At 39.1% G+C, this 21,991-nt stretch overlaps 1 non-coding gene across 1 annotated transcript; it reads left to right on the top strand.

Moving 5' to 3' along the window:
• The first annotated feature begins 3,582 nt into the window (after nucleotides 1-3,582).
• LOC112712218 (small nucleolar RNA R71) lies at nucleotides 3,583-3,690 on the top strand. Its single transcript, XR_003157725.1, has one exon. It is a non-coding gene; the product is annotated as a small nucleolar RNA R71 (small nucleolar RNA).
• Nucleotides 3,691-21,991: the final 18,301 nt, after the last annotated feature.

Raw genomic sequence — 21,991 nt, 5'->3', positions numbered from 1 at the left:
TCTCGAAGGTGAGGCATAACCACGTTAAGAGCCACGTTAGTTACACTAACGTGAACTCTATCATAGGGACAAAGGGCATAAGGCAACGTTAATGGAAAAGGTGAGTCCCAATAATGCTTGCGAAGGGTTATAAGCCAACGTTATTGGGAAATGTGAGTCCCAATAACGCTAGCGAAGATTTACAAGGCAACGTTAGTGGTTACGTTAGTGCCACTAACGTTGGAGTTAACATAGGCTATATGGGGTTGGAACGTTAGTGAAAATTGTGATCGCCACTAACGTTCTCGAACCCACAATGTCACTTAACGTTAACTTCACTAACGCCCATGCCTAATTCATACTTCTCTGCAAGCTGGGCCCACTAAAGATTGGAACTGCTTCAACTCCAGATCCAAAGCCCACATCCAAGACTTGAAGAACTCGCTAGAAGATCAAGAGGAGTAGTATATATAGGAGTAGTTTTGAACTATAGAGGAGCTTGGCACTTTGGAGAACTACTCTATGTATATTTACTTTTCTGCACTTTTAGCTGGGAGGTATTATTTTCTGCCATTTTTCATTTCTAGAGCTATGAACAACTAAACCCCTTAAATATGGGTTAGGGAGCTCTGTTGTAATTTGATGGATCAATTTTAGTTTTCATTCTCTTCTTCTTTCTTCTCTTTTGATTTACTAAAAAGCTTTCGATCTTAATTCAATTGGTTAGTTGTCTTGGAAAAGAAACTCTCCTTAATTGGATCTCCTCTGAGCCTTGGAAAAGGGATGAGGAGATCATGCTAGAAATACTTTCTCATGTTGGACCAAATTGGGGTCTGGGCGGATATAGTGACATGTAATCCTCCCAACACTTTGATTTGGAAATACATGTATTATAATCCGTGACCATACTTCATCTCTTCCCATGAGCAATTAAATCAAGGAATTGGGCAATTGTTCAAGCTTAGAGAGATTAGATTACCAAGGAATTGGAATCTAATCACCTAAGATTGCCAAGGAGATCAATAGATGCATTGATTGAGGAAGAGATAAAAATGAACTTGATCCGGAGAATACAACATCTCCTAAGCCCAATGAATTTTTGATTTTTGATCTTACCCATTCTCTTTATTTTCTATCATTTATTTTCATGCTATATTGGGTAGGTTTGGGTGGGAAAGGGATTTTGAATTTGAAGGTAGGTGGGGTTTATGGGGAAGAGTGGATGGATGTGAGTGGTGAAGAGGTGATGGGGAAAAGAGATTGAGGTGATTGGTAAAGGGTTTTTGGGGAAGAGTGTTATTGGATTGTGTGAAGAGAGTGAAGGTAAATTGAGGTAGGTAGGGATCCTGTGGGGTCCACAGATCCTGAGATGATCCTGTGGGGTCTACAGATCCTGAGGTGTCAAGGATTATCAGCCCTGCACCAATGAGGTGTGTAAAATGCCCTCTGCATGCAATCCTGGCATTTAAACTTCAGATTGATGCTTGTTTCTGGCGTTAAATGCTAGTTCTATGCTTGTTTTGGGCGTTCAACGCCAGTCTGCAACATGTTTCTGGCGTTGAACGCCAGTTCCATGCTGGTTTCTGGCGTTTAACGCCATCTCTCCTCAGGGTGTAATCTTGGCATTTAAATGCCAGATTGTTGCTTGTTTCTGGTGTTCAACGCCAGATTCATGCTCTGTTCTGGCGTTGAATGCCAGCCAGATGCTCCTTACTGGCGTTCAAATGCCAGTAAGCTCTTCCTCCAAGGTGTGCTGTTTCTTCTGCTATTTTTTATTCTATTTTTAATTTTAGTATTTGTTTTGTGACTCCACATGATCATGAACCTAATAAAACATAAAAGAAAAAAATAAAATAAAAATAAAATTAGATAAATAAAAATTGGGTTGCCTCCTAATAGGTGCTTCTTTAATGTCACTATCTTGATAGTATGCTCTCATGGAGCTTCACAGGTGATCAGGTCAATGTTGTGGACTCCCAACACCAAACATAGAGTTTGAATGTGGGGGTTCAATACCAAACTTAGAGTTTGATTGTGGGGACTTTGTTTGACTCTGTATTGAGAGAAGCTTTTCATGCTTCCTCTCCATGGTTGAAGAGGAATATCCTTGAGCTTTAAACACAAGGTAGTCCCTATTTAATTGAAGGACTAGCTCTCCTCTATCAACATCAATCACAGCTCCTGCTATGGCTAGGAAGGGTCTTCCAAGGATGATGCATTCATCCTCCTCCTTCCTAGTGTCTAAGATTATAAAATTAGCAGGGATGTAAGGGCCTTTAACCTTTACTAACACGTCCTCTACCAATCTATAAGCTTGTCTTACTGACTTGTCTGCCATCTGTAATGAGAATGTGGCAGCCTGTACCTCAAAGATCCCTAGTTTCTCCATTACAGAGAGTGGTATAAGATTTATACCTGGTCTCAGGTCACACAGAGCCTTCTCAAAGATCATGGTGCCTATGGTATAGGGTATTAGGAATTTACCAGGATATTGTTTCTTTTGAGGTAAAGTTTGTTGAACCCATGTATCTAGTTCACTAATGAGCAAGGGAGGTGCATCTTCCCAAGTTTCATTACCAAACAACTTGGCATTCAGCTTCATGATAGCTCCTAGATATTGAGCAACTTGCTCTCCAGTTACGTCTTCATCCTCTTCAGAGGAAGAATAGTTTTCAAAGCTCATGAATGGCAGAAGGAGGTTTAAAGGAATCTCTATGGTCTATATATGAGCCTCAGATTCCTTTAGGTCCTCAATAGGGAACTCTTTCTTGTCTGGGAGACATCCCATGAGGTATTCCTTATTGGGATTCACGCCCTCCCCTTCCTCTCTAGGTTCGGCCATTTTGATTATATCAATGGCCTTGCACTCTCTTTTTGGATTCTCTTCAGTATTGCTTGAGAGAGTACTAGGAGGAGTTTCAGTGATTTTCTTACTCAACTGGCCCACTTGTGCCTCCAAATTTCTGATCGATGACCTTTTTCACTCATGAAACTTAAAGTGGCCTTAGACAGATCAGAGACTATGTTTGCTAAGCTAGAGGGGCTCTGCTCATAATTCTCTGTCTGTTGCTGAGAAGATGATAGAAAAGACTTGTTATTGCTAAGCCTGTTTCTTCCGCCATTATTAAAGCCTTGTTGAGGCCTTTGTTGATCCTTCCATGAAAAATTTAGATGGTTTCTCCATGAGCAATTATAGGCGTTCGCATAGGGTTCACCCATATAATACATCTCTGCCATTACAAGGTTCTCAGGATCATAAGCTTCTTCTTCAGAAGATGCCTCTTTAGTACTGTTGGATGCATTTTGCCATCCATTCAGACTTTGAGAAATCATGTTGACTTTCTAAGTCAACATTTTGTTCTGAGCCAATATGGCATTCAGAGCATCAATCTCAAGAACTCCCTTCCTCTGAGGCGTCCCATTATTCACAGAATTCCTCTTAGAAGTGTACATGAATTGGTTATTTGCAACCATGTCAATAAGTTCTTGAGCTTCTGCAGGCGTTTTCTTTAGGTGAATGGATTCACCTGCAGAATGGTCCAGTGACATCTTAGAGAACTCAGATAGACTATAATAGAATATATCCAAAATGGTCCACTCTGAAAGCATGTCAAAAGGACATCTTTTGGTCATCTGCTTGTATCTTTCTCAAGCTTCATAGAGAAATTCACCATCTTTTTGTTTGAAGGTCTAAACATACACTCTAAGCTTGCTTAGCTTTTGAGGAGGAAAGAACTTAGCCAAGAAGGCCGTGACCAGCTTATCCCAAGAGTCCAGGCTATCTTTAGGTTGTGAGTCCAACCATGTTCTAGCTCTGCCTTTAACAATAAAAGGGAAAAGCATGAGCCTGTAGACTTCAGGATCTACTCCATTAGTCTTAACAGTCTTCTGATGGATGTCCATGGAACTTGCAGTTCGGTTGCAGTAGAGCAACTAGTTGAGGTTTCAGCTCAAAATTGTTTGCTCCAATGGTAGGGATTGAGATGCTTCTTCCATCAAACTTGGAAGTAGGTGTAGTATAATCACCAAGCATCATTCTTGCATTATTATTTTCAGCTGTCATCTCCTCTTCCTTTTCAAAAATTTCTGTAAGGTTGTCTCTGGATTATTGTAATTTATCTTCTCTTAGTTTCCTTTTCAGAGTCCTTTCAGGTTTAGGATCTGCTTCAACAAGAATATTCTTGTCCCTGCTCCTGCTCATATGAAAAAGAAGGGAACATAAAATAATAATAATAGGGATCCTCTTTACCACAGTAGAGAGATTCCTTTATGTTAGTAGAAGAAGAAAAGAATAGAAGAGGGAAAAAGTAAGAATCCAAACACAAGGGGGAAGAGTGAGTTCGAATTCTTGAGATGAAGAGAAGTGTTAGTAAATGAATGAATAAATAGAAAGAGATGAGAGAGAGGGGTTTTCGAAAATTAACTTAAAATAAAAGAAAAATATTTTTGTTTTTATTTTAAATTAAAGTTAAAATTTGAAAACTAAGAGAAGGAATAAAATCAAAATTAGAATTTGAAATACTTAGTTAATTAAAAGAATTTTGAAAAAGAGGGAGATGATTTTTGGAAATTAGAGAGAGAAAAGTAGTTAGGTGGTCTTGAAAAAGAAAAGAAACAAACAAAAAGTCAATTAGTTAGTTGAAAAAGATTTGAAAATCAATTTTGAAAAGATAAGAAGTTAGAAAAGATATTTTGAAATCAAAATTTTGAAAAAGATATGATTTGAAAAAGATATTTTGAAAAGATATGATTGAAAAGATATTTTAAAAAAGATTTGATGTTTTAAAATTAAAATTTGATTACTTGACTAACAAGAAACTAAAAGATATGATTTTAGAATTCAAAGATTGAACCTTTCTTAACAAGAAAGTAACAAACTTCAAATTTTTGAATCAATCACATTAATTGTTAGTAAAGTTTTCAAAATTTTGAAATAAAGATAAGAAAAAGATTTTGAAAATAAATTTTAAAAATTTTCGAAAATAAAAAAAGAAAAAGATTTGATTTTTGAAAAAGATTTTGAAAAGATAAGATTTTTAAAATTGAAAATTTGACTTGACTTATAAGAAATAGTTAGGTTTTAAAAATTTTTGACTAAGTCAACTCAAATTTTCGAAAATTATGAGCAAAATAAGAAAAAGATATTTTTTTATTTTTGAATTTTTAATGGGGAGAGAGAAAAACAACAAAAATGACTCACAGCATAAAAATTATAAATCAAAACATATGATGCATGCAAGAACACTATGAATGTCAAGATGAACACTAAGAACACTTTGAAGATCAAGATCAACATCAAGACATATTTTTGAAAAATTTTCAAGAAAAGAAAACATGCAAGACACCAAACTTAGAAATTTTTAATATTTAGACACTAAGAATTCAAGAATGCATATGAAAAACAACAAAAGACACAAAACAAGAAAATATCAAGATCAAACAAGAAGACTTACCAAGAACAACTTGAAGATCATGAAGAACACCATGCATGAAATTTTCGAAAAATGCATAAATTTTTTTTTGGTTTTTATGATTTTATTAAAATTTTTTGTATTTTTTTCAAAAATAATCTTTAGAAAAACGAAAAAGAGAAAAAAATTTTTGAAATATTTTTGAAGACTTTTTGAAAAGAAAATTACCTAATCTGAGCAACAAGATGAATTGTCAGTTGTCCAAACTCGAACAATCCCCGGCAACAGCCCCAAAAACTTGGTGCACGAAATTGTGATCAACAACAATGGTGCCAAAAACTTGGTAGCGCTCTCCAACGTGAATCACACTTTGTCACAACTTCGCACAACTAACCAGCAAGTGCACTGGGTTGTCCAAGTAATAAACCTTACGTGAGTAAGGGTCGATCCCACGGAGATTGTTGGTATGAAGCAAGCTATGGTCATCTTGTAAATCTCAGTTAGGCAGATTATAATGGTTATAAAGGTTTTCGAAATTAATAATAAATAAAGCATAAAATACAGACAGAGATACTTATGTAAATCATTGGTGGGAATTTCAGATAAGTGTATGGAGATGCTTTGTCCCTGTTGAATCTCTGCTTTCCTACTACCTTCCTTCAATCCTTCATACTCCTTTCCATGGCAAGCTGTATGTAGGGTATCACCGTTGTCGATGGCTACTTCCCATCCTCTCAGTGAAAATGGTCCAAATGCTCTTGTCACAGCACGCCGGTTCTCGATTATGTCGGAATATAATTCATTGATTCTTTTGCGCCTGTCACTACGCCCAACAATCGCGAGTTTGAAGATCATCACAATCATTCAATCCTTGAATCATACTCGAATACCATAGACAAGGTTTAGACTTTCCGGATTCTCAAGAATGGCCGCCAATAATTCTAGCTTATACCACGAAGATTCTGGTTAAGGAATCCAAGAGATATTCGCTCGTTCTAAGGTAGAACATAAGTGGTTGTCAGTCACGCGCTCATAGGTGAGAATGATGATGAGTTTCATGGATCATCACATTCATCATGGTGAAGTGCAACGAATATCTTAGAATAAGAATAAGCTGAATTGAATAGAAAATAGTAGTAATTTCATTAATACTCGAGGTACAACAGAGCTCCACACCTTAATCTATGGTGTGTAGAAACTCCACCGTTGAAAATACATAAGTGATAGTGGTCCAGGCATGGCCGAATGGCCAGCCCCCAAAGTCTAAGAACTAAACGTCCAAAGATAGATGCCACGGTCCCTAATACAATAGTAAAATATCCTATTTATACTAGACTAGTTACTAGGGTTTACAGAAATAAGTCTAAATGCAGAAATCCACTTCCGGGGCCCACTTTGGTGTGTGCTTGGGCTGAGCTTGAGCTTTACACGTCTAGAGGCTTCTTTTGGAGTTAAATGCCAAGTTGTAACGTGTTTTTGGCGTTTAACTCTGGTTTGTGACGTGTTTCTGGCGTTTTAATCCAGAATGCAGCATGGAACTGGCGTTGAACGCCAGTTTGCGTCGTATAAACTCGAACAAAGTATGGACTATTATATATTGCTGGAAAGCTCTAGATATGTAATTTCCAACGCCGTTGAGAGCGCGCCATTTGAAGTTCTGTAGCTCCAAAAAATCCATTATGAGTGCAGGGAGGTCAGAATCCAACAGCATCAGTAGTCCTTTGTCAGCCTGAATCAGATTTTTGCTCAGGTCCCTCAATTTCAGCCAGAAAATACCTGAAATCACAGAAAAATACACAAACTCATAGTAAAGTCCAGAAATGTGAATTTTTCATAAAAATTAATGAAAACATCCCTAAAAGTAGCTAGATCATACTAAAAACTACCTAAAAACAATGCCAACAAGCGTATAAATTATCCGCTCATCAACCACCAGCAAAAAAGCTCAATCAAGCAATTAACAAAAGGAAGCTTGTTGGTAAGAGGCCAAGATAGGGGGCACTGACTAGCTCCTCTATACCATTGAGGTCATTCCTCTTAACAAAATGGAAGAAGAGGAAGAAAGTCATCAGCTACCGGTCAGTAGTTTTCCTTTCTTCGTTATTTTAATAAAGGAGTTAAGTAGATTTCTCTGTATTGCAAAGAGCTAAGTTTGGTGTTGCACACCAAAATAATTAAGGGGTGAATGTTGGATGCTAAGTTTGGTGTTCCACCAAAAATTCCATTAAGAACACATTGCACCCTCAACATGACTAGTATCAGCTCCAAACAATTAGAGAAACTACTTAACAATTGTCATGTTTCTAGTTTTTAGTTTGTTTTCTAGTTCATAGTTTGTTTTCTAGTTTATAGTTTATTTTCTTAATAAAAGCACTTGATGTTTCATGCATGTATTTATTCTGCTACATATAGAAGTAGGCAAGGAACTAAGTTTGGTATTCCCACACCAACTTAGGTTTAGAGAATCATAAGCATACATGCATGCTAACTGTTTCTCAAGTGCTTGGGAAACAAGCAACTTTCAATATCTCTTGTAGGAAGTCATTCAATCTCTTGGAGGAAAAGATACATCATCATGGACAAAGGGAGGATATGGAACCCATCAATGATGATAACACAGAGGAAACAAATGGACTCCAAGAGGTTGTATTGTTCTCTGACTGACTTTAGCCTAAACATGCTAATTGAAAGTGCAAATGTCCCCTGTTGATTAGTGTCTTCTTAGATTTATTTACTGTCTGTTAGTTTATTTGTTTCCATGCTGTTGTGGCTTGCTAGTCTAAGTGCTTGATTCACTTTCATCTTACTTGAATTATATGCTTTGTTCCTCATGCTTGAATAAAAGAAAAATAACTGTGAAATAGAGAAAGGGTAAAAGTCTGGTATGATATGAGACAGAATAAGGTTATGTGGTGGTATGTGCTGGTTCATTAGTTGATTTATAAATAAGGCTGAATGTTGGCATGACTTTGTGATATGAACTTGAGTTACATTTCATGAGACTTGACAAATGAAAGAGGTCCATAACAAAAGAAATAAAATAAAAGAAAAAAAGAAACAAAAGAGAAATAAACAAGGCTGGGCACCCATGGCTTATGATTTGGATATATTCCTGTGATGTTCTTGTACAAAGATCAACTTGGATAACTAGGTTTTAAGGGGTACCTCATCACCCGGCAACTTGGGTTAACTAACCAGGGATTGCCAATTGAAAGTCCACCATCAAGAGCTACTTTGAGACAAAGCATTTAGTGACCCAAAGAGGTGCTAGGCATCAATTTCCAAATAACAAAACAAGCTAAATGCCTGTGATGTGTGTGTGCTAAGGAGAGGCTTGAGCAAGTGAGCCCATAGGGGTGTTTTAAAACCTAGCATCTTGAACCAACTGGGGCGGAAATGCTGGCTGAAAGCTTACTCTAAAAAGCTCCCTTGTCACATAGCATTAAGCCTCAGCTAAGCAATAGATCTCAATCAAAAGAAAGAGAGCAAGAAAAACCAAGGACCAAGCAATAACAAGTCTTAATTTTTTGTGTAATTCAAGTAAAGATCCAAAGGAGTGTTGATGTCTCAACCACAAAATAAAAATTTCTAAGATACCATGCATGAAAATCCCATTAACCAGTATTGAATGTTTTCCAAATAAAGACTATCCTTTTCTTTGTTTTCACTCATTCTTGTTCTGCCTTACTGCTTACTTGGGGACAAGCAAGATTTAAGTTTGGTGTTGTGATGACAAGTCATCTTAGGCTTGTTTCACAAGCCTATTTCATTAGTTTTTACTTGGTTTTCATGCATTTTTAGGCAATAAGTAAGTGTTTGAGTGAGAATTTCATGCTTGTTGATGCCAGGGCATCTTGGCCAGTTTCACTGACCTTTTCTTTACTATTTTAGGGTAGTTTCATGCATTTTCAAAATAAATAAGCAATTTTTGGGTAAAAATACACTTACATCTTGATTCAAGCAAACATTATGAACTTTACATGATTTTATGAGAATTATGCAGGAATTGAATGATAAAATAGATGATGCATGATCTCATGACTTGAAACAGAGCTTTGATGCACCTTGCTTGTTTGATTTCAGGAAAAAGGAAGCAAAGAAGAGCCACGTTAGCCACCACGTTAGCCTCACTAACATAACCACTAACGTGGAATGGGAGCAAGCTTGCAGCGTTAGTGGAAAAGTTATCATCAATAACGCCTTCGAAAGCCATCATAACCCACGTTAGTTGCCATGTTAGTTATATTAACGTGGGAACTAACGTGGAAGAAAAGGGAAGCTCCAACGTTAGTGGTAAAAGTAAACACCACTAACGTTTCAAAAGTCCATACATAGCTACGTTAAGAGTCACGTTAACGTTTCGAAAAGTAAACACCACTAACGTTTCAAAAGTCCAATTAACGTGAACTCTAACGTGGAGTAAAGAAGAGATCACCAACGTTAGTGACACTCACCTTTGTCACTAACGCTGGATCAGGCCAAGATTGCCTACGTTAGTGGTCACATGAAGACCATTAACGTGAATGGTAACGTGGAGCAAGGGATGATAGGCCAACGTTAATGACACTCACCTTTATCATTAACATTGGAGATGGCAAGCACACCCACCTTAGTAGTCACGTTAATGCCATTAACGTGAAGCACTAACGTGGGAAGAAGGGGCATTTTGAAGCATTAGTGACAAAGGTAAGTGTCACTAACGCTCTCGAACTTTGGCATGCCCACGTGTAACTAACGTGGATCATTAACGTGGGAAAGAGGGACAAGGAGCAGCGTTATTGGTAAAAGTGAGTGCCAATAATGTTTGCGAAGGGCCAAGAGGCTACGTTAGTGGTCACGTTAGTACCACTAACGTTGGAGTTAACGTGGATCAATTGGTTTGGAACGTTAGTGACAAAGTTATTATCACTAATACTTTTGAACCCAAGTTTACACCTAACGTTAATGCCACTAACGTCCTAACTAACATCCTACCATGCCTGACTCACATTCTTTCTGCAAGCAAAGTTGAGCCAACTGAAGATTGTAACTGCTTCAACTAAAGATCAAGGGGACATATCCAAGACTTGAAGAGCTAACTAGAAGACCAGAAGAGTAGTATATATAGGAAGTAGTTTTAAACTAGAAAAGAGGCTCGGCATTATTGGGAACTACATTCTGTATATTTACTTTTGCTGTAAATTCTAGTTTACTTTCAGAGTGCACTCTTCTCTATCATCATCCATTTTTAGAGCTATGAACAACTAAACCCCTTTTCATTGGGTTAGGGAGCTCTGTTGTAATTTGATGGATCAATTATAGTTTTCATTCTTCTTCCTCTTTCTTTTCTCTTGATTTACTAGAAAGCTTTCGATCTTAAATCAAATGGTTAGTTGTCTTGGAAAAGAAACTCTCCATAAATAGATCTCCTCTAAGCCTTGGAAAAGGGATGAGGAGATCATGCTAGAATTTCTTTCTCATGTTGGACCAAGTTGGGGTTTGGATGGATATAGTGACATGTAATCCTACCAACACATTGATTTGGAAATACATGTGGTATAATCAGTGACCATACTTCATCTCTTCTCATGAGCAATTAAATCAAGGAATTAGGCAATTGTTCAAGCTTAGAGAGATTGGGTTGCCAAGGAATCGGGATCCAATCACTTAAGATTGCCAAGGAGATCAATGAATGCATTGATTGAGGAAGAGATGAGAATGAACTTGATCCGGAGAATACAACATCTCCTAAGCTCAATGAATCCCCCATTTCTGATCTTACCCATTCTCTTTACCTTCTGCCATTTACTTTTATGTTCATCTCCCCAAATTCCCATTTAAGATTCTGCAATTTACTTTCTGTAATTTACTTTTTGCCATTTATTTCCAGCATTTACATTTTCTGTCATTTGTTTTCCCGCCACTTAATTTTCTGCAATTACCAACTCAACTTCTACTTAGCTCAACTAGAACATTCCTCCAATTAAAGTTGCTTGACCAATCAATCCCTGTGGGATTCGACCTCACTCTATTGTGAGTTTTTACTTGATGACAATTCGATATACTTGCCGAAGGGAAATTTGTTGAGAGACAAGTTTTCGTGCATCAAGTTTATGGCGCCGTTGCCGGGGATTGATTTTGTATCAACAATGATTAAGTTGGAGGATAAATAGATTGAGGAATTTTCTTTGTTTTGATTATTTCATCTTAGTCATTTACTTCCAGTTTAGCTATCTCGTTTCCTTTTTCTTTCTTCTTCATCTGTTTTCCTTGCAATCTATAATTTAGTTCACTAACCCACTAACTGTTTGATACATTGCACCACTCACACTAACAGCCATTCTAACGAGAGTAATTTCTACATTTATTTTCTTTCTTACTTTTTGCTTTGTTGGCTGTATGACAGGTAGAAGAAGTGGAGCTTCAACTTCCTTTGATTCTGAACCTGAGAGGACCTTCCTTAGATTAAGGAGGGAAGCAAGAGGAAGAGAGTCGTTGGTGCTGAGGAAGAGGATGAGTATTTTGAAACAGACATGGAGGAGAATATAGAGAACCACCAGGAAGAAAAAGCTCACAACCATGCCAGAGAAGGCCCAGTGAATCATGCTGGGCAAGAGAGAAGAGTTCTAGGCTCTTATATCAACCCAAACCCAGAAAATTGTGGAAGTAGCATTCAAAAGCCAACTATACATGCCAATAATTTTGAACTAAAGCCCCATCTCATCACCCTCATTCAGAACAACTGTGCATTCAGAGGAAGCGCCTAAGAAGACCCCAATCAACATCTAACCACCTTCCTAAGGATATGTGATACTGTGAAGTCTAATGGTGTTCATCCTGACACTTATAGACTGCTTTTGTTCCCCTTTTCACTTAGGGATAAAGCATCTAAATGGCTGGAATCTTTCCCGAAGGAGAGTTTAACAACGTGGGAAGATGTCGTGAAAAATTCTTGGTGAGATTCTACCCTCCTCAAAGAATCAACAGGTTGAGAGCTGAGGTACAAACCTTCAGGAAACAAGATGGTGAAACTCTCTATGAGGCATTGGAGATGTTTAAGGACTTAACAAGAAGGTGCCCACCAGACATGTTCAATGAATGGGTGGAACTACACATTTTTTATGAGGGTCTTTCTTATGAATCAAAGAAGGAAGTAGACCACTCATCTAGGGGATCTCTAAACAAGAAAAAGACCATTGAAGAAGCCATAGATGTCATCGAGACTGTAGCTGAGAATGACTACTTCTATGCTTCTGAAAGTAGCAACACTCGAGGAGTGATAGAGCTAAACCATATGGATTCACTGCTGGCTCAAAATAACATGAAGCAGTTAGCTGACCTTACTAAGAAGATGGAAGGGAACCAAGTTGCAGCAGTCACCACTTCATCATCAGCTCAAGAAGGAGTAAATACAGAGGAAGAGAGTGACTAGGAACAAGCCAACTATATTGGGAACTCACCTAGGCAAGCCCATGACCCATACTCCAAAACTTATAATCCTGGTTGGAAGAACCACCCAAACTTTGGGTGGGGAAATCAATAAAATCAAGGCCAGGATCAAAGACGTCACAACCCCAACAACAATGCAACTCACCAGTATTCCACACAGAGATCATATCAACACCCACCCAATAGTACCTCTCAACATCCACATCAAAACTAAAATGGCCATTCTCACCCCTCCTACCTCAATTCACCATCACCACCCGAAGATAGACTCTCCATAATTGAGACTCTACTTGAAGGTATATGTAAGGAAGTCCAAGACAACAGAGTGTTCAAGGATGAAGTACGAGCTAATATCAAAAACCAGGGAGACACCATCAAGAGGCTGGAGTCTCAAGTGGGATATCTTTCTCAGTAGATTCCCAAGCCTACTGATAGCTTCCTAAGTGACATAGAGAAAAACCCGAGAGGTGAAGAAAGAAGGTAAGATGGGAAGAATACAAGATGGTTACTATAAGTGATAAAGGGAGTGTGGAAGAACTTAACAAACCATTAGAATACTCTCAAGATATTCCAGCAGAGAAGCAAGAAGGTAGTGACCAAGAAACCAACCCCACACAAAGAAAGGAGCTAAGGGAGAAGGAGATTCTGAACCCATATGCACCTTTTCCCCAAAGACTCAAGGGGGGTGTAGAAAGGAGAATGTATTCAAGGTTTCTTGACATGTTTGCATCTTTCCATGTAAACATACCATTCATCAAGGCTCTCCAACAAATGCCTCATACATTAAGTGTATGAAAGAGCTACTAACCAAGAAAAATTCACTAAAGGGAGGGCAAACAATAGTGATGAATAAGGAGTGCAGTGCTCTCATTCAAACAGAGTTGCCTACAAAAAAGAAGGATCCAAGGAGCTTTCACATCCCTTGTGCTATAGGAGAAACAAGGATTGATAAGGGACCTTGTGACCTGGGAGCAAGCATCAACTTAATGCCTTTATCCCTCATCAAGAAGCTTCAAATCAATGAGCTAATGCCCACGGATGTAATCATCAAGTTGGCGAACAAAACTCAAAAACAAGCAATAGGAGTGGTTGAAAACGTGTTGGTGAAGGTTGGGAACTACTTCCTTCCCACAGATTGTGTTATCTTGGAGATGAAAGAGAGCCACCTCCATCCGATCATATTGGGAAGACCATTCCTAGCCACAGCCAGAGCACTTATAGATGTGGAGCGAGGAGAGCTGATACTGAGGATACATGTTGAACAACTTACCTTCAATGTCTACAAACCCTCACAAGAAGTAGATCAAGAAAACAAGGAATTCAGGGAGGATCACAATAAGTCATTGGTGGAAGAAACAATCACAGAAGCACACACAATACACCTGAGAATCCTTTTGGTTGACAAACAATACATTCAGAAGGCACAACAGCTAAGGGAAACCTAAGAGGAGCTAAATCCACCGGAGTCATATGAGACCAGTAAAAAAATTTCCCTGGATAAAGAGGCCACAATGAGCAGGGTAGCATTAAAAGAAACAAGGAAGAAGGTGGTGCACGAAATTATAAATCACACTTTTCACAATTCATACCACTAACCATCAAGTGCACTGGGTCGTCCAAGTAATACCTTACGTGAGTAAGGGTTGATCCCACAGAGATTGTTGGCTTGAAGCAAGCTATGGTTATCTTGTAACTCTTAGTCAGGATATCAATTATAATTATCAGTTGACTTGCAAATGAACAAGAGAGCATGGATTAAATAATACTTATTATGCAGTAATGGAGAATATGTTGGAGTTTTGGAGATGCTTTTTCTTTTGAATCTCTGCTTTCCCCCTGTCTTCTTCTTCACGCACGCAAGGTTCCTTCTATGGCAAGCTGTGTGTTGGTGGATCACTGTTGTCAATGGCTACCATCGGTCCTCTCAGTGAAAATGGTCCAGGTGCACTGTCATCGTATGGCTAATCATCTGTCGATTCTCACTCATGCTAGAATAGGATCTATTGATCCTTTTGCGTCTGTCACTACGCCCAACCCTTGTGAGTTTGAAGCTCGTCACAATCATTCAATCCCTGAATCCTACTCAGAATACTACAGACAAGGTTTAGAGTTTCTGGACTCTCAAGAATGCTGCCAATGGATTCTAGCTTATACCACGAAGATTCTGATTAAGGAATCTTAGAGATACTCATTCAATCGAAGGTAGAATGGAGGTGGTTGTCAGGCACGCGTTCATAGATTGAGAATAGTGATGAGTGTCACGGATCATCACATTCATCATATTGAAGTGCGAATGAACATCTTAGATAGAAACAAGCGTGTTTGAATAGAAAACAGAAATAATTGCATTAATTCATCGAGACGCTGCAGAGCTCCTCACCCCAACAATGGAGTTTAGAGAATCATGCCGTCAAAGAGTACAAAGTTCAGATCTAAAATGTCATGCGGTACAGAATAAATCTCTAAAAATTGTTTAAATACTAAACTAGTAACCTAGGTTTATAGAAAATGAGTAAACTAAGATAGATAGTGCAGAAATCCACTTCTGGGGCCCACTTGGTGTGTGATGGGGCTGAGATTTGAGCTTTTCACGTGCCTGGGCTATTTCTAGAGTTAAACGTCAGGTTGTAACCTGTTTTGGGCGTTTAACTCAAATTTGCAACCTGTTTCTGGCGTTTAACGCCAGAATAGAACATGGAACTGGCATTAAACGCCAGTTTATGTCATTTATCTTCGAACAAAGTATGGACTATTATATATTGCTGGAAAGCCCTGGATGTCTACTCTCCAACCCAATTCAGAGCGCGCCAATTGGACTTCTGTAGCTCAAAAAATTCCATTCCGAGTGCAGGGAGGTCAGAATCCAACAACATCAGTAGTCCTTTTTCAGCTTGGATCAGATTTTTGCTCAGCTCCCTCAATTTTCGCCAGAAAATGCCTGAAATCACAGAAAAATACACAAACTCATAGTAAAGTCCAGAAATATGAATTTCGCCTAAAAACTAATAAAACTATACTAAAAACTAACTAAAACATACTAAAAACTACATGAAATTAACCCCAAAAGGCGTATAAAATATCCGCTCATCAGAAGGCACCAAAGGGATAGAGGAACAAGAAGATCCCTACAGAGGATTTCTCTCCAGGGGATGAAGTAATCTCTGCTCATTTCCCATCTATCTCACCTCATCTCCCCACCATTCCATCTCATCTACCTCATGTTTACACCATCAGCAGAATTCTCTCCTTGGAACATGTGGAGATTATTAATAAAGCCAGTGGAGATAGATTCACTACGAGAGGGGAAGATTTGAGGCATTACCAACCACCCTGACAAAGGCCAAACGTCAAGCTAATGACGCTAAAGAAGCACTTCATGGGAGGCAACCCATGTTTTGTATCCTTTCCATTAGACCCTTAATAGTAGTTAATAAAGCAAGGTTCATGAATTCCAAATCAACTTTGACAAATACTTAGAATAGTCTCTGTGCGCAACATATAGTGAACAACAAGTTTGGTGTTCAAGGCACACTAAGAGGGCATGAACACAATTCATATCATATCAATCTTAGAGCCTTAATCAACTCTTTCTACACTACATGCTCACAAACTAAGTTTGGTGTCACCAATAATTGCATACATGAACACTCAATAAGTCTGTTGGGTTGCTGATGCCAGGGCATCTTGGCCAGTTTCACTGACCTTTTCTTTACTATTTTTAAGGTAGTTTCATGCATTTCCTTAGGAAATATGCTAGTTTTGGGTATATATTCACTTACACCTTGATTCAAGCAAACATTGTGAATTTTACATGATTTCATGAGGATTTTGCATGAGTTTAATAACAAATTGTATGTTGCATTACCCATGACTTGGACTAGAACTTTGATGCACTCTATTGCTTGATTTCAGGACCAAAGGAAGCAAGGAAGAACCACTTAGCAGTCACGTTAATCTAATTAACGTTACCACTAACGTGGAATGGGAGGTAACTTGCAAAGTTAATGAGAAAAGTGATTGTCAATAACGCTCTCGAAGCCATCATTGCCCACGTTAAGAGTCACGTTAACTAAGTTAACGTGAACTCTAACGTGAAGAAGGGACTTTGAGCCAACGTTAGTGACACTTAACATTATCACTAACGTGGGCCAATGATCATAAGTGGCTATGTTAGAGTCCACGTTAACTTAGTTAACATGGCCTCTAACGTTAAAAGGGGGAAGGAAACCAACATTAGTGACACTCAACATTGTCACTAACGTTGGCCTAAGGTGCAATGTACCACGTTAACTCCCACGTTAACTTGGTTAACGTGGGAGGTAATGTAAGAGGCAAGGGTGATCAACAACGTTAGTGACACCCAACATTGTCACTAACATTGGAAGCAACCACAAAACCCCAATGAGCCACGTTAACTTCCACGTTAACTTAGTTAACATGGAAAGCTAATGTTGATGAGTGAAAGATAAGCCAACGTTAGTGACACTCAACATTGTCACTAACGTTAGGGATGGCTAAGAATGGCCACGTTAGTGAATTTTACTCTGCTCTTCTAGTTCCATGATGTATTCTCCATCTTTGTTTTCATTTTCTAGATCTATGAACAACTAAAACCCTTTCATTGGGTTAGGGAGCTCTGTTGTAAGTTGATGGATCAATACTAGTTTTCATTATTCTTCTTCTATCTTTTCTCTTGATTTTACTTGAAAGCTTTCGATCTTCATCCCATTGGGTAGTTATCTTGGTAAAGAAGCTATTCAAACTTGGATCTCTTCTGAGCCTTGAAAGAGGAATGAAGAGATCAAGCTAGAAATGCTTTCTCATGCTGGACCAAATTGGGTTTGGATGGATATGTGACTATAATCCTCTCAATACTTGATTTGGGAAATGCATGTGGTATAATCAGTGACCACACTTCCTCTCTTCTCATGAGCAATTGACCAAGGAATTGGCTATTAATCAAGATTTGAGAGATTGAATTGCAAGAAATTGTAATTCAATCAATTAAGATTGCCAAGGAGATCAATGAGTGCATTGATTGAGGAATAGATGAAAATGAACTTGATCCGGAGAATTGCAACATCTCCTGCGCCCAATGAACTCCCCAATTCTGATCTCACCTATTCTCTTTAATTTCTGCGTTTACTTTCATGAGCAAACACCCCATTCCCATTTACAATTATGCAATTTACTTTCAGTCATTTACTTTCAGCCCTTTAATTCTAGCATTTACTTTTTCTGTTATTTACATTCCCGCCATTTTATTTTCTGCAAATCTCAACCCAAATTCTGAATTCGCTCAACTAGAACATTCTTCTAATTAAAGTTGCTTGATCAATCAATCCCTGTGGGATTCGACCTCACTCTATTGTGAGTTTTTACTTGATGACAAATTTGGTACACTTGCCGAAGGAAATTTGTTGAGAAACAGTTTCCACCTGCATCAAGTTTATTGCGCCGTTGCCGGGGATTGATTGTGCATCAACAATGATTAAATTAGGAGATCACTAGATTGAGCATTTTTGTTTTGTTGATTTAATTTTCTGTTTGAGTAATTTACTTTCTGTCTTAGTTAACCTCTCCCCTTCTCCCTCTACTCTTTCTTGTTCTTTGTTATTTACCATTCAGTTTGCTAACCCACTAACTGTTTGATATATTGCATCACTCACAACTAACAGTAATTCTGACAGCAATACTATCTGCACATATTGTTACTTGCTTGTACTTGTTGGTTGTATGACAGGGAGAAGAAGCGGGGCTTCAACTTCCTTCGATTCTGAACCAGAGAGGACCCTCCTTAGATTAAGGAGGGAAGCAAGAGAAAAACGTGCAATCGGTGCTGAAGAGGAGGAGGAACACTTTGAACTAAACATGGAAGGCAACATGGAAAACCAACATGAAGAAGAGGCTAATAACCATGGGGGCAGAGGTAGAGCAAATCATGCTGGGGAGGATAGAAGAGTGTTAGGCTCTTACATCAATCCAAACCCAGACAACTGTGGAAGTAGCATTCAGAAGCCCACCATACATGCCAACAATTTCGAGCTAAAACCTCAGCTCATCACTCTTGTGCAGAATAATTGCTCATTTGGAGGAGGTGCTCAAGAAGACCCGAATCAACACTTGACCACCTTCTTGAGGATTTGTGACACAATGAAGTCCAATGGAGTCCACCCGGATGTCTATAGGCTGCTCTTGTTCCCTTTTTTCACTCAGGGACAAGGCATCCAAATGGCTTGAATCCTTCCCAAAAGAACGCCTGACAAATTGGGAGGAGGTAGTGAATAAGTTTTTGGCAAGGTTTTACCCCTCTCAAAGGAACAATAGGCTGAGAACTAAAGTGCAGACGTTCAGACAGCAAGATGGGGAGACACTTTATGAAGCTTGGGAAAGGTTCAAAAACCTAACAAGGAGGTGTCCACCAAATATGTTCAATGAATGGGTGGAGTTGCACATCTTCTATGAAGGCTTGTCATATGAATCAAAGAAGGCAGTAGACCATTCCTCTGGAGGATCATTGAACAAGAAGAAGACCACTGAAGAAGCCATAGATGTAATTGAGACTGTAGCTGAGAATGACTACTTATATGCTTCCGAAAGAGGGAACATTAGAGGAGTGATAGAGCTAAACAATGTAGATGCTCTGCTGGCTCAGAACAAGCTCATTACCAAGCAGCTAGCTGACCTCACCAAGAAGATGGAGAGGAACCAGGTGGCAGCAATCACCACCTCCTCAACAACCCAAGAAGGAGTTGAAGAAGAAGCAGATGGTAACCTTTAGCAAGCCAATTACATTGGGAATTCACCTAGACAGAACCATGATCCATACTCCAAGACATACAACCCTGGATGAAGGAGCCACCCAAACTTTGGGTGGGGGAATCAGCAAGATCAAAGCCAAGACCAGAGACGTTACAAGTCCAACAACAATGCAGCTCATCAACAATTCACACAGAGGACATATCAACACCCCCACAACAACACTTCTCCACACCCATATCAAAACCAAAACAACACCTCTACTCCCAATCCACCATCATTTGATGACAAGCTCTCTAAGATTGAAACCTTACTTGAAGGAATATGCCAAGAGATTCAAGAAAACAAGGTGTTCAAAGAGGAGGTGCGAGCCAATATTAAGAACCAGGGAGAGACCATCAAGAAGATGGAATTCCAAGTGGGATACTTAGCTGAGAAGATTCCCAAACCTACTGATGGCTTCCCAAGTGACATGGAGAAAAACCCAAGAGGCGAAGCAAAGAAAGTAAGATGGTCAAGAGGCTGAAGACAAGCAAAGCAAACTCTCCAAATAGCCTGAAGACAACTCAACAGAGGAGGAGGATAGAGATCACCAAGAACCAGAAATCTCACAACAAGAGTTGCTTAAGCTCTATGCACCATTTCCCCAACTGCTCAATGGTGCTGTGGGGAAGAGAATGTACTCAAGGTTCCTAGATTTGTTTGCATCTCTGCATGTGAACATACCATTCATCAAGGCCATCCAACAAATGCCTGCATTCATCAAGTATATGAAGGAACTTCTTCCCAGGAAAAGCTCAATCAAAGGAGGACAGACTATAGTGTTGAACAAGGAATGTAGTGCCCTTATTCAACCTGAGTTGCCTGAAAAAGGAAAAGACCCAGGGAGTTTTCACATCCCCTGTGCCATAGGAGAAACAATGTTCGATAGAGCACTCTGTGACTTGGGGGCAAGCATCAACTTACTGCCATTATCCTTGGTAAAGAGGCTGTAGATCAATGAGATAATACCCACAGATGTGGTCATCAGACTGGCTGACAAGACTCAAAAGCATGCAATAGGAGTGGTGGAAAATGTGTTGCTAAAAGTTGGGAAATACTTTCTCCCAACAGACTTTGTCATTCTGAACATGGAAGAGAGTCACACTCACCCAATCATATTGGGAAGACCCTTCCTAGCTACGGCCAGAGCACTCATAGATGTGGAGAAAGGGGAGCTAATATTGAGGATCCATGATGAACGGCTCAGCTTTAATGTCTTCAAACTCTCACAAGAAGCAGACCAAGAGCACAAGGAACCAAGCAAAGATCATAATGAGATGCTGAAGGAGGAAGCAAGCACTGAAGAACATCCACCCTATCTGGAGACCCCTTTGATTGATGAACAAGGAGAACAGCAATTGCCACAGCTCAAGGAAAAGTTGGAGGAACCTAAACCTCTAGAGGCATGTGAAGACAACATCACAACTCCTTTAGAAAAAGAGGTCACCAAGAGCAAGGCAACATCAAAAGAAATAAAGAAGAAGGTACCAAGGAGGTGGAGGAACAAGAAGATCCCTACGGAAGACTTCTCTCCAGGAGATAGAGTGATCTCAGCTTACTTCCCGGATATCCCCCCTAATCTCCCCACTGTACCATCTCAGTTACCAAAAGTCTTCACAATTAACAGAGTTCTCTCCCTGGAACATGTAGAGATCATTGATACAACCAATGGATACAAGTCCACAGCGAGAGGGGAGGACTTCAAGCATTACCAACCACCCTGATGAGGGAGAAACGTTAAGCTAGTGACGCTAAAGAAGCGCTTCATGGGAGGCAACCCATGTTTTATATGCTTTTAGAAGATAGTGAACAAGTCAACATTTATGAATTCCAACTCAAACTTGACAAACACTTGGTGAAAACCTTATTGTGCAGTATATAGTGAGGAACAAGTTTGGTGTTCAAAGCAAACCAAGATGCATGCTAGTCTTGGGAGCTTTGAACAAAACTTTTCATCACAGTGCTCCAAACTAAGTTTGATGTCACCCCAAGATGCCACCAATGTGCATATAAGGACACACAGTTAGTTAGTTAGTTGGAGTTCATAAATGAACAATCTAATCTTTTCTTTTCTTTGCCGTAAAGTTTCAATTGTCTTCGGTATTGATATTATTCTCACCTTTCTTATTTTGTCTTTATAGGGAAAAGAAAAGGAGCATTAAAAGTGATAGATTGGACAACTAAACAAAGAAGGTTCGGACACCACAAAAGGAGGGACTACACACGGGTCCTTGTCCTTTATCCATGCATAACCCCAACCGTCCATCAAGTAACTACTCCATCAATCCATACCCTCCATTATCTCACAACTTCTTTATATAAATGAACCATGTTCTGTACCCACTCTTCACACCTCTCCATTTCGGAACTAA

The sequence above is a fragment of the Arachis hypogaea genome, chromosome 1 (assembly GCF_003086295.3).
Source record: "Arachis hypogaea cultivar Tifrunner chromosome 1, arahy.Tifrunner.gnm2.J5K5, whole genome shotgun sequence".
In the NCBI taxonomy this organism is placed as follows: domain Eukaryota; kingdom Viridiplantae; phylum Streptophyta; class Magnoliopsida; order Fabales; family Fabaceae; genus Arachis; species Arachis hypogaea.
This window is presented reverse-complemented; position numbering and strand designations above follow the sequence as displayed.